Source organism: Zingiber officinale, chromosome 2B, assembly GCF_018446385.1.
Source record: "Zingiber officinale cultivar Zhangliang chromosome 2B, Zo_v1.1, whole genome shotgun sequence".
NCBI classification, from domain to species: Eukaryota; Viridiplantae; Streptophyta; class Magnoliopsida; order Zingiberales; family Zingiberaceae; genus Zingiber; species Zingiber officinale.
This window is the reverse complement of record NC_055989.1, coordinates 32,320,475-32,336,288: the sequence shown is the minus strand read 5'-3', so window position 1 is coordinate 32,336,288 and position 15,814 is coordinate 32,320,475.

Genomic DNA, 15,814 nt, shown 5'->3' with positions numbered 1-15,814 from the left:
ACTTGGCACAAGGAGAAAGTCTAGATGAGTCAAAAGTTGACCAAACTCTTAGCGATCGTAAGTCCAATAGGGAGTTGGCATGGAACTAGGAAGTTCGGACGTAGTAAGCTTCTGAAGGCCATAACTTTTGACTCGGATATCGGAATGAGGTGATCTCATATGCGAAACGAAGCTAATTTCAAGTTCTACACAGATTTCTACTTCCCAATCGATTGGCCGATCGATTGGGGGGGTTCAATCGATTGGGCGACGCAATTTTGTGCAGAAATGCTGTGAATCGATTGAAACTTCCCCAATCAATCGACCGATCGATTGGGAGAGTTTCTGAGCGAACGGTAAGCTTCTGAATCGATCGGTTGATTGATTGATTGGAGCGCTGGAAATCGCTCGAGAAGCCTTGAATCGATCGAGCAATCGATTCAGGGCAATTTCAGAAAGCACAGAGGCACTCTGGATCTATCGGTCGATCGATCCAGAGCCTCCCCAATCGATTGGGAGTAATCCAATCGATTCGGATTCGAACGTTGGCGCGGATAAAGCCGTTGGCGAGCGATTTCTTCGGCACTTCTTCCTCTCTTCTCCACAAGCGATCACAGCACAGCTCCACAGCGATCTTTTCTTCCTCACCGCCAGTTCTTGAAGGGTCTTGGAGGCTCATCCAAGTCAAGAGGTGAGTTGCAACAACAAGAAGAAGAAGCTAGGGTTTTCATTATAATCTTGTAAGATTCATTTGTTTTTTGCTTTTTTCTTTCTCATTGTTGTATTGTGAGGTTGTAAGGTTTCTCCGCCTTCGGTAGTTACCGAGAATGAGTGTTTTTATAGTGGAGGGTGCGTGAGTGTGTGGATCCTTGGACTAGTCACCTCTTCTTGAGGTGGATATCAAGTAAATCCCTAGAGTTAGCGTTGTGTGTTTGTTTTCTTGTATTTTCGCTGCACATCATCGCAAGAGGCAAGCAATGACAAGCACGAGATCGCGCCGAGCTATTCACCCCCCTCTAGCTACATTTCGGTCCCAACAACTACTTCTTATCTGGATAGTCATAGGACCACACAAATTAGAATGAACCAATTCCATTATACCCTTAGACTTAAAAGCTTCTCGGTTATTTTTCCTTCCAAGTAAGACTCTCAGGTTGGAAAGATTTCCACTACCAATGAACCCAAGAGTTCATTGATTACCAATGAATCCTACTCAAGTTAATATAACCTAGCCTTAGATGCCAAAGATATAATTGGTTCATTTCCGAAGGTTGCTTTCTCTTAAAGTTAGAAGATGTGTTATTTATTGCATTTATTGCATCGTGGGAGTTATTGGATTATAAATTGTCAACCAACATACCAGAACAGATAACTTCCCTATTTTTCTTGATAACAAGTTTGTTATCAAAATAGACAGAATATTTATTCATTTAGAAACTGAAATCAGATTCTTTCTAAACTTAGTACGTAAAGACAATTTCTAAAAATCAATATTTTATTCCTATCAGAGGATAAACATCTCCCACTGCAATAGTTGCTACTTTTGCAGCAGTGCCCATGTAGATAGTATTTTTTTCTTCATATAGTTGTCGGGTTTCCTGGAACCCTGTAATGAATTGCAAACATGATCAATGACTCTCGTATCTACACACCAGGTACCAGTAGATAACATCACTAATCATGTATCAACTAATGAATAAAACATACTTATATTGTTCTCAGTTCTAAGAGGACAGTCTACCTTAATGTCCAAGTCCTATTTCCAATCATTTTAATTGGGTCTACTAAGTCTATTATATAGTATAACAGCTAGGGGATTGACTAACATTTGAAAACCTAAGAATCACAAAAATATTTGGTCAAGACCAACATCTCAAAATCCTCATGAATTTTGTATGCCACGATAGTGTGGATGTATATAAATTCTAAAAAAAGATTTTATCCATTAATTTTTATTATCTTATCAACCTATGACAAATAAAATTAATAGTTGATCTGTCTTTGATCAAATATTTGGTCAAGACTCTAAATTTAAAATAATATTGATTCCTCAAACAATACTATTTAAATTTACCAACACCTCAAAACACCGTGAATTTTGCATGCCACGTTAGTGTGGACGTATACAAAATCAACATTTGTAAGAGGAGGGTTTTACTCATTGACTATCTTGTCAATATAACTTTTTGACGAATAAAATTACCTCAAACACCATAAATCTTGTATGCCACGTTAGTGTGGACGTATACAAATTCAAACATTTGTAAGAGGGGTTTATTTTATTATCTTGCAAATCTAGTTTTATGACAAATCAATAGTTGGTTTCCCTTTGGTCACACAAGTGATAGTAGTGACTCCGTTGGGGAGGATACTATTAAATGTGTTTAAGTGTATACCATTACTTGATACTAAGTCCATTAAATAGAATTGTGCCCCTTCAGTTGAAGAAGATCACACACATCTTAAATAACTTCCTATAATCATCCAATAAGGAAGTTTGATCTAGTGATCTGCAAACAAACTCATCCATTGTGGAGGGAGGCACTCAAAGCCAACACGCAAGCTTGTTGCATCACTTACAAGCCAGTAATGGAGACCGTGGGATTAATATACTAATCCCTCTCCCACTTAGTTATTTAAGGTGAGGAATTTTAACCTAATCTAGCATTTATCACATGCACACACACATCACAGTAAATAAAGCAATAAATATGGAAATTAATTTTCCAACTATTATGGCTTCTTTCCTCACTGTCCTCCGTGTGCTTCAACCCTAGCTGCTGCCATCTTTAGCCACCACCATCAGGTCGAGTTGTCGCATCAATCTTGCTTCTTATTCCGCTGCGCCTCTAGTGCTCCAAAAGTACCACGCCTCGCAAGCATCCGATCCGCGACAAATATAGAATTTTACATACATCGATCCTATATTTCATAAAGGAATGTACATGTATTCTAGATTGAACAAAAAATGTAAAAACCTAATAAATAATACAGCTCCTGCTGTATTTAATTACATACAATCATGCACACACAAAAATAATGCCCTTGACATGTCGAAAGGTCCAATCACACACAACATCTATAAGCCATAATAGTTGGAGCCTGCAACCACAAAGTTAGCACATCCTACTATTATCCTGCCTAAATTATGTATGACATGTGCATAACATATTTGAAAACTAAACACACAGAGGCAAACCCTAGCTCTGATACAAATTGTTGGTTAGTCCTAGGAAAACGTACCGGTTCCACTGTACAAAATTTTTTTGTACAAGTGTCGAACCTTTCCTTAAATAACCTATTGTGTTCTTTAGAAGTTAAATTAGGAATCGCAGACGGAACTTAACATCATTGATTCCAAATTTAACTTATCTGTTCTTAATGGTTTAGATTTGAATCGCAAGAGAAACTTAACACTATTAATTCAAATCTACCTAAGTTATTAATTCCATAAATATTAATTTCCAAAATTGGCTTCCAGGACTGCATGGCGAGGCACATGACCTTTGATCCGGCGGTTAGAATAGGGGACCCCCACTTTGAGGGGTCAACGACACGTGGGAGTTAAAAGGCTAGGTAGTCGACCGGAGAAGGGCTGACTGGTCAGCCGACCGGAGAAGGATGGGCCTACCTGCCGGCCGGCCGATAGCGAAAGGCGCTCTGACAAGGGTCGGGGTTCCGACACTCAATTGAACAGTAACGAAGGGACGAGCAGAAGTCATGCTAGGCCGAAGACATAAGGTAACATATTGCTAGCAGTCCCTACATAACACTTTATCGAAGATCTCCCCAACATACCGATGCAGACAGAAGGCCGGACGTAATGTGGGTGCCGTCTGGCCGGGCGTGAGATGAGTGCCGGTGGGACGGACGCCCCATCTAGCCGGCCGGACGGACGCCCCGGCATGGGGTAGGGAGAGAAGGACAAGGAACATCTTATTGTTGGAACCCCAAGGTTGTTTTGGTGTGATCAACAAGTCAAGTTAGGTCCTGCGTTGTATTTAACCTTGTGTCTAAGTGTGCAGGAGCTTAGGAGCACAGGTACTCGAGCGGAAGACGCAGCTAGAGAGAAGGACGGCACGCGGTGCGTCCGAGGGACGAGGTGCTGCGGAAGAGTACACCGGCGGACGAGAGGGAAGCGCTCGCGGTGGTTCCGAGGGACGAAAGCCGGAGCGGAAGATTGCTCGGGGAGCAAGAGACGCAGCTAGCGCGAAGGTCGGCACGGGGTGCAACTGAGGGACGAAGACTGCGGATGAGTACGCTGGTGGACGAGAAGGAACATGCGGCAATTCCGAGGGACGAGAAGCCGGAGGGAAGCACGCTCGAGAAGGCCGGAACATGGGTTCGGGTGAGCCCTATTCCGGAAGGCCGAGATCACCCAAGCAAACGGAGCCGGAGCGAACAGACCCGGACCGAGATGAGATGGATCGAGACGAGTTGAACCGGAGTCGAAAAGTCAACTTATGTTGACCTTAGGGCTCCGGGCGCCCGGAACCATTCCGGGCGCCCGGAACTGACCGGGGCGCCCGGAACCCTTCCGGGCGCCTGGAACTGACCGGGGCGCCCGGAATCGACTTTTCAACAAGATCGAGTTTTGACTAGATCCGACCGTTGGGGGATAAAATTTATCCCCCCAGGGCGCCCGGAACCCTTCCAGGCGCCCAAACCAAGACTATAAATATAGCCTTGGTCCAGAAGCTTAAACAGAACTCACTGATTGTAAATCCAGTGCTTGCACACTCTCTTTTAGTCTAAGCTTCTATTTTCTGCACTTCAACGCTGTACGAGGCTTCTCCGCCCGAAGGAGTTTTATTGAGCTTAATCTTCCTTGGATTAACAACCACATCGGTTGTAACCAAGTAAATCTTTTGTGCCTCGCTTTTCTTTATGCTTTTAATTTATCTGCTTAACTTAATTGTGCAAGTGTTAGCCTAAAGAGTTCGAGGAGGGTTTGTTTTCCTTTTTGTGTTAGCAGGATATCCAACAACCCCCTCCTAGCCGGCCCAACGGTCCTACACTTATGACAGCTGTCAAGTCCTATGACTAGGCCATACTCCAAGTCTGGCTACAAGGTGTTCTGCTGTCCTATCGAAGACGTGCCTGGACTGTAGCAGTATGGTGTCAGGTAAGCTTTCTAACAAACACATACCGAGGTATGGGCTAAGGACGTGTGTTTGCCTCTGTAGGTGTGTGTGAGCTCTTTCACCGCTTTATATAAGGAGCCTTATACTTCGCCGGAGGTACGTGTGTTGATATTTTTGGAGCCACTTCTTTACTGTTCGCTTGCTTGACTTGAGCGTCGGAGGGTCGCCGCCGGGAACCCCTTCCCGGCCCGACTTCTGTGCAGGTTCGCAGGAGGTTTATACGACCGGTCGTCGACCCACGTCCGTGACCCGGAAAGCGCCACGTGCCCAACGTCCGTTGATTCAGCATTCAGACAGGATCAACCTTCTTGGATATGGGAGCAACCACCACCGCCTAGGCAAAGCCTTTTAAGGAAAGCTAATATTTATTTCCTTAAATAACTTTAGGTTAACCAAAAAGAACAATCGAATCATAAATTCGAAAAAGAAGAAAACACAAACTCGAAAAAATTATTTCGAAAACTCTAGAATCATATACCTCTTGTGTTTGGTATTTCCATAAATAACTATACAAAGAAAACTAGTATGATGCGGAAAACAATTACTAGTTATACCTTTCTTTGTAAGCAAAAATAACCTCTTGATCTTCTACCGTATTCCTCTTCTTATCTCGGACGTTGTGTGGGCAACGATCTTCCGAGATGAGAACCACCAAGCTCCTTCTTCTCCAAGCTAGATTCGGCCACCATTAATTCTCCATGAGAAGTAAAGATCCGACCACCACCACCAAGCTCCAAGGGATGCTAGAAACAAATCCTTCTTTCTCTCCTTCTTCTCCTAGCTAGAACCAGCCACCATGGACTTCCCTTAAGTTAATGCCGCCGACCACAAAGGAGGAAGAGAAAAGAAGGAGAAGAGGAGACCCTAGGGCCGGCCACACCAAGGAGGAAAAGAGAGGAAGAAAAGAATAGAGTCATTTTTTTATGAAGGCACCTCTATCCCCTCTTTTATAATCCTTGGTCTTGGAAAATAAGGAAATTTTAATAAAAACTTCCTTAATTCTTTTGCCATGAAAAAGAAAATTTATTTTAATTAAAAAACAATTTTCTTCTCATTAAAACAATGGCCGACCACTATTCTCCAAAATAAGGAGAGTTTTAATTAACAAAAGAATTAAAACTTCCTAATTTGTCTCCTAAATTTATAAAAAAATTCTCAATAATTTTTCCCTTCATGGTGGATTATAAAAAGGAAATTTTATAAATTAAAATCTTTCTTTTAAACATGTGGATAATTTTCAAAAGGAAAGTTATCTCTAAAAATTAAAGTCTCCTTTCAATCTACAAATAAGGAAAGATATGAAATCTTTTCTTAATCTTTTGTAGATACTTATAAAAGAGATATTTAATTTTTAAACTCTCTTTTAAATCATGAACATGGTTAAAAAAGGAAAGTTTTCTTAAAATTTAAAATCCACCTTTTAATCTATAAATAAGGAAAGATTTCAAATTTTTTCTTAAACTTTTGTAGAAAGCTATAAAAGGATAGATTTAAATTTTAAACTCTCTTTTAAAACCATGGAATCCACATAAGAAATAATTTTAATAAAAATTCCTTTTAATTTTCTAGTGGCAGCCTCCTAAGCTTGGGACCCAAGCTTTGGCCGGCCACCAACTTGGCTCATCCACTTGGTCTTGGCCAGCCCTAGCTTGGGTTCCAAGCTAGCTTGGCCGGCCCCATTAGGATGGGTAAGAAGGTGGGTATATGGAGGGTATAAATCTCTATATACAAGAGGCTACGATAGGGACCGAGAGGAGGAATTGGTTTTGGTCTCCCGATGAAATTAAGCTTCCCGTGTTCGCCCCGAACATACAACTTAATTTCATTAATAATAATTCATTCCACTAAAGAACTATTATTGAACTACCGCACCATTCCCAAATTATATTTTTGGGCTCCTTCTTATTATGAGTGTGTTAGTCTCCCTGTGTTTAAGATGTCGAATGTCCACTAATTAAGTGAGTTACTGACAACTCATTTAATTAATATCTTAGTCTAAGAGTAGTACCATTCAACCTTATCATCATGTCGGACTAAGTCCACTTGCAGGGTTTAACATGACAATCCTTATGAGCTCCTCTTGGGGACATTATTAACCTAGATCACTAGGACACAGTTTCCTTCTATAATCAACAACACACACTATAAGTGATATCATTTCCCAACTTATCGGGCTTATTGATTTATCGAACTAAATCTCACCCATTGATAAATTAAAGAAATAAATATCAAATATATGTGCTTGTTATTATATTAGGATTAAGAGTACACACTTCCATAATAACTGAGGTTTTTGTTCCTTTATAAAGTCAGTATAAAAGAAACGACCCCTAAATGGTCCTGCTCAATACACTCTAAGTGTACTAGTGTAATTATATAGTTAAGATAAACTAATACCTAATTACACTACGACCTTCCAATTGTTTGTTCCTTTCCATCTTGGTCGTGAGCTACTGTTTTTAATTTATAAAGAACCGATAACACGATCTTCTATGTGTGATACTATACACTATGTTATCTACAATATAAATTAATTGAACATCTACATTTGGTATATATAAATGTAGACACTTGACCAATGTGATTCTTATAAATGTTTATTCAAAAGCTAGGCTTTTAGTATACACTCCAACACCCGGGAAGGGAACATTAGGCGTCGATCCGGCTTAGATCCATTTCGGATATATAAGTCGAGATCGTGACTAGATTCCGGTCTCGGAAAGACGGAATCTAAGTTATACTTTTTATATTGAACTTATAAACTGTGCTAACACTTTGTTTTGCAGGATATACATTATCTATTTACCTCGGACTAACCTTGTTTTGCAGGAAAGATGTTCCCTGGAAAAAGGTGGTCTGGGCGCCCGAAAGATAATTTTTATCCTATCGCGTCGTCGCCACGTGGAGCTCGCTGGTTGGACCTGTCACGTCTCACCAGGGTGCCCGGAAGGGATCCGGGGGCGCCCCGAGACTCATATAAAAGGAGGGTCAGGGGTGGAGCTCAAGACAACAACTGACAAGAAGATCTTCTACTTCTTGCTCTGCTGCTCTGCGCTCCTGCGATGCTAACGAAGTTCTGACAACACAATTCTCCTTTTCGATTTATTCCTTTGTCGGTATTTCTTTTAGTTTCATTAGCATTTCCTGTACATAGTTTGTAATAAATTTCAAATTGCTAGTGATTGCCCACCGAAAGCACTCAAAGAGTGCGAGCTTTGGAGTAGGAGTCGACACAGGCTCCGAACCAAGTAAAATTGGTCTGTGTTAGCATTGCTTAATTTTTTCGCTGCATTTAACTCTTATCGAAGAATTTTCAGTAATCGATATTCACCCCCCTCTATTGAAACATCACGATCCAACAAGTGGTATCAGAGCAGGTACCGCTCTGATTTGGTGCAACCACTAATCAGGCAAGGGGGTGATTTGCTTTAAAAAAAAATTTCCATCTTCGGCTTTCAGCTTTTCGCATATCTCCAAACTGGTATTATTGTCTTTTTGGAATTTTTTCCGTCACAATTAAATCTAAATTGGTGCAACACAAATTTAGTTTTTTTATTTAATTCTTCCCGCACTACTAAATCCAAGACCAAGTCATAAAACATTTCCATTTATTTTTTTTGTAGATTAAAAATGTCGCAGATCGAGGGTTTCAGTACAGTGCGACCTCCCCTTTTCAATGGGGATGATTTCCTGTACTGGAAGAAGCAGATGGAAGTATATCTAAAGACAGACTTCGATCAATGGCTGAGCGTCACAAGAGCCTACAAAATACCAGTAGACAGCTCCGGGAATCTACTGGATCCTGAAGAATGGACAACAGACTTAAAAAAGAAGGCATCAACAGAGAACAAGGCAATCAACACATTACAGTGCAGATTAACTAGAGAAGAACTGAACCGGGTCGGACCACATAAAAATGCTAAAGAGCTGTGGGACAAACTGATCGAGTTGTACGAAGGAACGAGCGACGCTAAGGTAACAAAACGAGACTTGCTTTTAAATAGAATATTTAACATAAAAATGCAGGAAGGAGAAACGGCCAGCCAACTTCACGCAAGAATCAAAGATATTCTCAACGGACTCCACGCAATATGGCACCAAATGGAGAACCGGGACTTAATAAGGTATGCCTTAAATGCATTTCCACGCAACAACTTGTGGGCATCTATCGTAGATGCCTACAAGATCTCTAAAAATTTATCAAAATTAAAACTAGATGAGCTTTTTTGTGAATTAGAACTGCATGAGCAAACTAACGCCGGGATCGAGAAAGGTGTAGCTTTATTTGCAGGTTCCTCAAAAGAAAAGAAGAACAAGTTTGAACCGGAAGAAGATTCTGACCAGAACTCTGAAGATGAAGAACACCTGGTGAACCTGGTAAGGAAGATGTTCACCAGGAGGAAAAGAAGCTTCAGCAAGAAGGACCTTCAAAAGATCAATTCTCCAACCGAATCGAGGAGTGTGACATGCTTCGGATGCAACAAAAAGGGCCACTACAAGAACGAGTGCCCGAGATTGAAGATCGACAAACCGAAGCCGACCAAAAAGAAGGCCCTCAAAGCGACGTGGGATGACTCCTCCTCAGAAGAATCAGAAGCAGAAGATCAGAAGCACCAGAGCCACATCGCGCTGATGGCCCTTGAAGCAGAGTCGAAAGACGAATCGGAAGACAGGTCCGAACCCGAATCGAGCCACGAGTCCGTACTCGTTTCCGAAGGATCCGAAGAGGTATTCCTAACCTTAAACCGAATTTTTTTTTAAAATTATCTCGTGCTTAAATAATAAATTAGTTAAATTAGAAAATGAAAACAAATTGCTCCTCGAGGAAAATCAAATCCTCAAGGAACAAGTTGTAAATAATAAACCAACTCAAGATCTAACACTTGAGGAGGAGAATTCATCATTAAAATTAGAAATTAATAATTTAAAAAATATGTTAGAAAAATTTACTACCCGATCAAAAAAATTTAGACTTAATTCTAAATAATCAAAAATCATGTTATAATAAAACCAGACTCGGATATAAGTCAAACTCAAATAAAACTTTTAAATCATTAATAACCCAATACAAACCAACAAATAAAGCCTGGGTTCCGAAAGCGTGTTTAACCACGCAAATAGGACCTAACCAATATTATATTCCTAAAGATAAAATATATTACGTAAAGTCAAATAAACCAAATAAAAAACCAGAACACAAACCTAAACAAAAAAAATTTAAAATCTAAACATATTAGAACTCAACAAAATTTAAACTATCACCAAGTAAAATATAATTATAAAAGAAATAGACATAAACCGAGAACAAAAAATTAAATTAATGGTCATTAATTCAGGGGAGGCTCCAGAATAGCTGGCACCTCCAAAACTAACCTACACGGCAGGGTAACCCTAACCAACCTACCCGACAGGGTGATTATGATTAGTTAAAAGGGGTTCAAATTTAACTTGAAAAATGGTACTGGTGAAATTTTGGATGAGAGTATGTTAGGGAAACTTAGTCTATGCATGTCTAGGAAGATATGGCTTCGACCTGGTGCATTTGGCTAAGTGGAACTGACCGAAGCTACCCTTTATGGATCTTAACTAGTTAGACCAAGATTTTGTACTAAGTCTAGTGGATAGGACTATTTGGAAAGCCTCGAAGGCATGGTTACTTTAATGATGTCCAAGTGACTCACCATAGACCAGAAGTTTATCCAGAGAATGTCTATTTGTTGAACCCAAAGCTAAACCTGAATCTAACACAAGTTAAAAACAAACCCTAAAATTGAACCTAATTCATCTCACAAAATTATAGGATTTTCCCTGATTGAAAACATAGATCGGGTGAGATGACTAAGAACTTTAAATTAAAATTTAAATTAAAATTAAATTAACTTTAAATTAAAATTAAAATTTAATTAAAATTAAAATTAATTTTTTTAAAAAAATTATTTTAAAACTTATATTTTTTAAAAATTTATTTTTTTTTAAAAAAAACTTAAAAATTTATTTTAAAAATTAAAACTTAAATTTTCTATAACTTAAAAATTTATTTTAAAAATTAAAACTTAAATTATTTTTAAATTAAAAATTTGTTTTAAAAATTAAACATAAATTTTTTTAATTTTTTTTTTAAAATTAAACTTAAATGTTCTTAAAAAATTATTTTAAAACTTAAACTTATTTTTTTCTTTAAAAATTATTAAACTTAAATTTTTTTCTTAAAAATTATTGTAAAAATTAAACTTAAAATTTATTTTAAAAATTAAACTTAAATGTTTTTAAAAAATTATTTTAAAAGTTAAACTTATTTTTTTTCTTTAAAAATTATTAAACTTAAATTTTTTTCTTAAAAATTATTGTAAAAATTAAACTTAATTTTTTAACTTAAAAATTATTTTAAAAATTAAACTTAAATGTTTTTAAAAATAATTTTAAAACTTAAATTTTTTTTTTAACTTAAAAATGATTTTAAAACTTAATTTTTTTTTAACTTAAAAATTTATTTTAAAACTTAAATTTTTTTAAACTTAAAAATTTGTTTTAAAACTTATTTTTTTTAAAACTTAGAAAGTTATTTTAAAAAGTAAATTTTTAACTCAAAAAATTATTTTAAAACTTAAAACTTAAATTTTCTTTACTTAAAAATTTATTTCTAAAAAAAAACTATTTTAAAAATCGTCTTAAAAACGATTCTGAAAATTATAAAAAAAACATTAAATCATTTTGAAAAATTCTGTTAAATATTATTTTCACTTGAATAAAATTTTGTTAACCTAAAAAATAATAATAATAAAAAAAAATCTTTTAAATTCATTTAAAACTTAGACACCTATCTTAAAAACTTAAATTCTATTAACTTAAACTTTAAACCTAAATTTAACTCAGTTAATCTTAATTTTGACGTTAGTCAAAATAAACGTAACTTAGGTAATCCTAATTAAACATAACTTAGGTTACTTAATCAAAACTTAAAGATTAAGTAAATGAAAAATAAAGGATACATTGTAACTATTATCCATTGATATTAAGATAATTAATACGAAATTTAATCAGATAAGTCAAGTAAAATAAAAGTTAATCAATAAATTATTGATAATGGTTAACTGTTATTGAATTAATAAAATTTTATCTTATTTAACCTTAAACTAAAGTTATGCACCTGAGTCTAAAATTAATTATTGATTAATCAAACTTAAATAAACAATTATACCAAGGATACAGAGATAATTATGTGTTACTAAATCACCTAGAACACTCAGGTAGAAAAATGTGTTAGGGATTTAAAATTTAACACCTAAACCTTAGCAATAAATTAAGGGAGAGTAATAAATTAAAGGAGTATCAAATTCAATGGGAGGTTTATTTTTTTTAATCTCCTTAAGTGTTATTTTTTTCTCTTTAAAATCTCTTTAGAAAATTCTACCTCAATTTTTTTTTTTTTTTTTTTTAATATTCTTAGTAAATATTCTCAAAAGTTTTATTTCAAATGTCAGGTTTAGGGGGAGAATTAAATCAACTTATTTTCATACTTAGTACCAAAATTATTTTCTCCGCTTTAAAAGTAATGACTCCTCTTAAAAACTTTTTAAAATCTGATCCTTGGAAAATCTATTATTTTTTAAAAAAACTAGCTTTTATAAAACTAAGCTTTTAAATTGGACAAACTTAGATTTGAAAAATAAATTTTAATTAGTTTTGAAAAGTAGATTTATCAAACTTAGTTTTGAAATTTTTGTTTTGAAAACTCAGGTTGAAAAGTATTTCAAAGTTGAAACCTATTTTGAAAACTTAAATCTTAAAATTTTGGTTTTAAAAACTCTTGTTTGAAAAGTATTTCAAAATTGGCACATGCCCGGGAGGCAATTTTTATCCTATCGCGTCGTCGCCACATGGAGATCGCTGGTTGGACCTGCCACGTCTCACCAGGGCGTCCGGAAGGGATCCGGAGGCGCCCGAGCCTCATATAAAAGGAGGGTCAGGTGTGGAGCTCAAGACAACAACTGACAAGAAGATCTTCTACTACTTGCTCTGCTGCTCTGCGATCCTGCGACGCTAACGAAGTTCCGACAACACAATTCTCCTTTTCAATTTATTCCTTTGTCGGTATTTATTTTAGTTTCATTAGCATTTCCTGTACATAGTTTGTAATAAATTTCGAATTGCTAGTGATTGCCCACCGAAAGCACTCAAAGAGTGCGAGCCTTGGAGTAGGAGTCGACACAGGCTCCGAACCAAGTAAAATTGGTCTGTGTTAGCATTGCTTAATTTTTCCGCTGCGTTTAACTCTTATCGAAGAATTTTCCGTAATCGATATTCACCCCTCCCTCTATCGAAACATCACGATCCAACAAAGATGTGATGTTAAACACATATAATTATCAACATTATATAATTATCATTAATATTTATTTAAAATATATAATTCAAATATATAATTTAGACATGATCACAATTCACTCATCGCTTAATATAGAAATAAAAATTTCAAAATACAATTAAAACGTGAATACATAATTTTTATCCATCTAATAAAAATTTGAGTCAATTTTACAAATGAAATACTAATGATAAGTCTTTTGTTGGGTTCTTCGGGCCGTGAAAACCGTTTTTTCGCGTCGCGGAAACCCTGAGTCACCCAAAGCCATGGATCTCGTGCAAAGATTCGTAAACAAAATTTTCGAAAAACCTTTTTCTTGTACGAGTTTGTAAAAACTTTAGATCTACACTAAAGTTAAAATCATTACCCTTATAGCGAAGCCCTTCGCGTTCCCGCTTGTCCAAGATGTCGCCGGATCTCTAGTTGTCAAAGTAGACAACCTCTATATGTATCCACACGGACACAAGTAGAAGGAGATGACCAAAACACAAGGTGTGCTAGCACCAATGGAGTGTTCGGCCAAGGAATGGGAGAAGGAGAAGAGAGAGCACCCAAGGGAGAAGAAGAGTGAATGAATCAATGAGAGGAAAAACAAAAACCACATTAGCCATCAAGTGGCCGGCCACTCTAGGAGGTGTAACCCCCACATTAATTCCAATTAATGTGGAGACCATTAAGAGTTGTAACCCCCATGAGGTGGCACTCTAGGATGATGTGGATCAACACTATTGGTCCACATCTTGCCACCTCACTAAATGACATGGCAACAAGTGTAACCTCCTCATTTAATGTGGGTCGGCCACATTAAATGCTATGGAGGCTTGTAACCTCCATGAGGTGGCACACATTGATGATGTGGAGCAATCCTATTGGTCCACATCTTGCCAACTCACTAGTGATGTGGCAAAAAGTCAAGTCAAACATGACTTTTTCTCTTCCTCTCAAATCAAGTCAAACTTGATCAAATCTCTCTCATGGTTGATCTAATCTAACCATTTGATTCAAGCCAACTTAATATAATGAATCTAATTCATTAAATTAAGTTGATTTAATGAGTCATAATCTAAATTAGACTCATTGAATACATGAATCAACTTGAGTCCAACTCAAGTTAGCCCAATTAGGATTACTCTTAATCTAATTTGATTCATCAAATGAATCTAATCCTCTTGGTTCATCATATGAACCTAATCTCCATCTAATTGTCCTAAGTGTGTGACCCTATAGGTTCTTGTAACGTTGGCAATGCCCTAAACCCATTTAGGAGCATAAGTAATGAGCGGTATCTAGCAACACATCATTACTACCCAAGTTACAAGAATGTCGAGATCCGACATCACCTTGTGACTACTAATTGTGACTCCTCACAACATGTGACATTGTCCTTCTATCCTTGACATCTAGATTGATCAATGTGAGGCATAGACCGTGTCATCCTCTAATCAATCTAAATCTTGAACTCCAAGTAGACTCACTCGATCAAATGAGCTCAACATCTAATGTTGACTCATTTGGGCAAGGCCATGCACTTAGTGGTCTCACTCTATCAAGAATAGCGATGTCGCTCCCGTCATATGGGAGGGATAGATCCCATCTACATCACTCACATCCCTCTGCATAATTCGTTACATACCTAGTAATCGCCTTTATAGTCCACCCAGTTACGGGTGATGTTTGACGAAACTAAAGTACATAACTCCTTATGTAGGGATCTATGGTGACTTCAGGTCCAAGGACTAATAGTCATACTAATAGCCACATGAGAAAGTATATGACACTCATATAACGATCCATGATACTTTCTCATGGCGGGTCATTCAGTATACATTCTCTAATGTATACCCATGTGTCAACTTGATATCTCCATATCCATGACTTGTGAGATCAAGTCATCGAGCTGACCTACATGCTAGTCTTATTGCATTAACATTGTCCCTGAATGTTAATACTCGACTAGGAATGATTTAGAGTAGTGTTCCCTATATCATCTCACTATCGATTCAACTAATCGATTGATATAGGTATGAACCTTCTACTCAATAACGCTATTATACTTAGTCTATTTGACACTAATACAATTAAGTATAATAACCAAACAAATGCCTTTATTAATATACAAGAATATGATATACATGAGTCCATACAATCATCAGATGATTGGCTCTAGGGCTCTAACTAACATCTTTTACATCTAAAGCTAATACAATAGTTGAAATAATTGAAAAGGAACCCACTCTGACAGCTAACTAAAAAGTTTTAAGTCAATTTATCGTGTACATAATTTTCTACCCTCCCTTTGCTTAGATTCATCCCATGCTTTATTCTG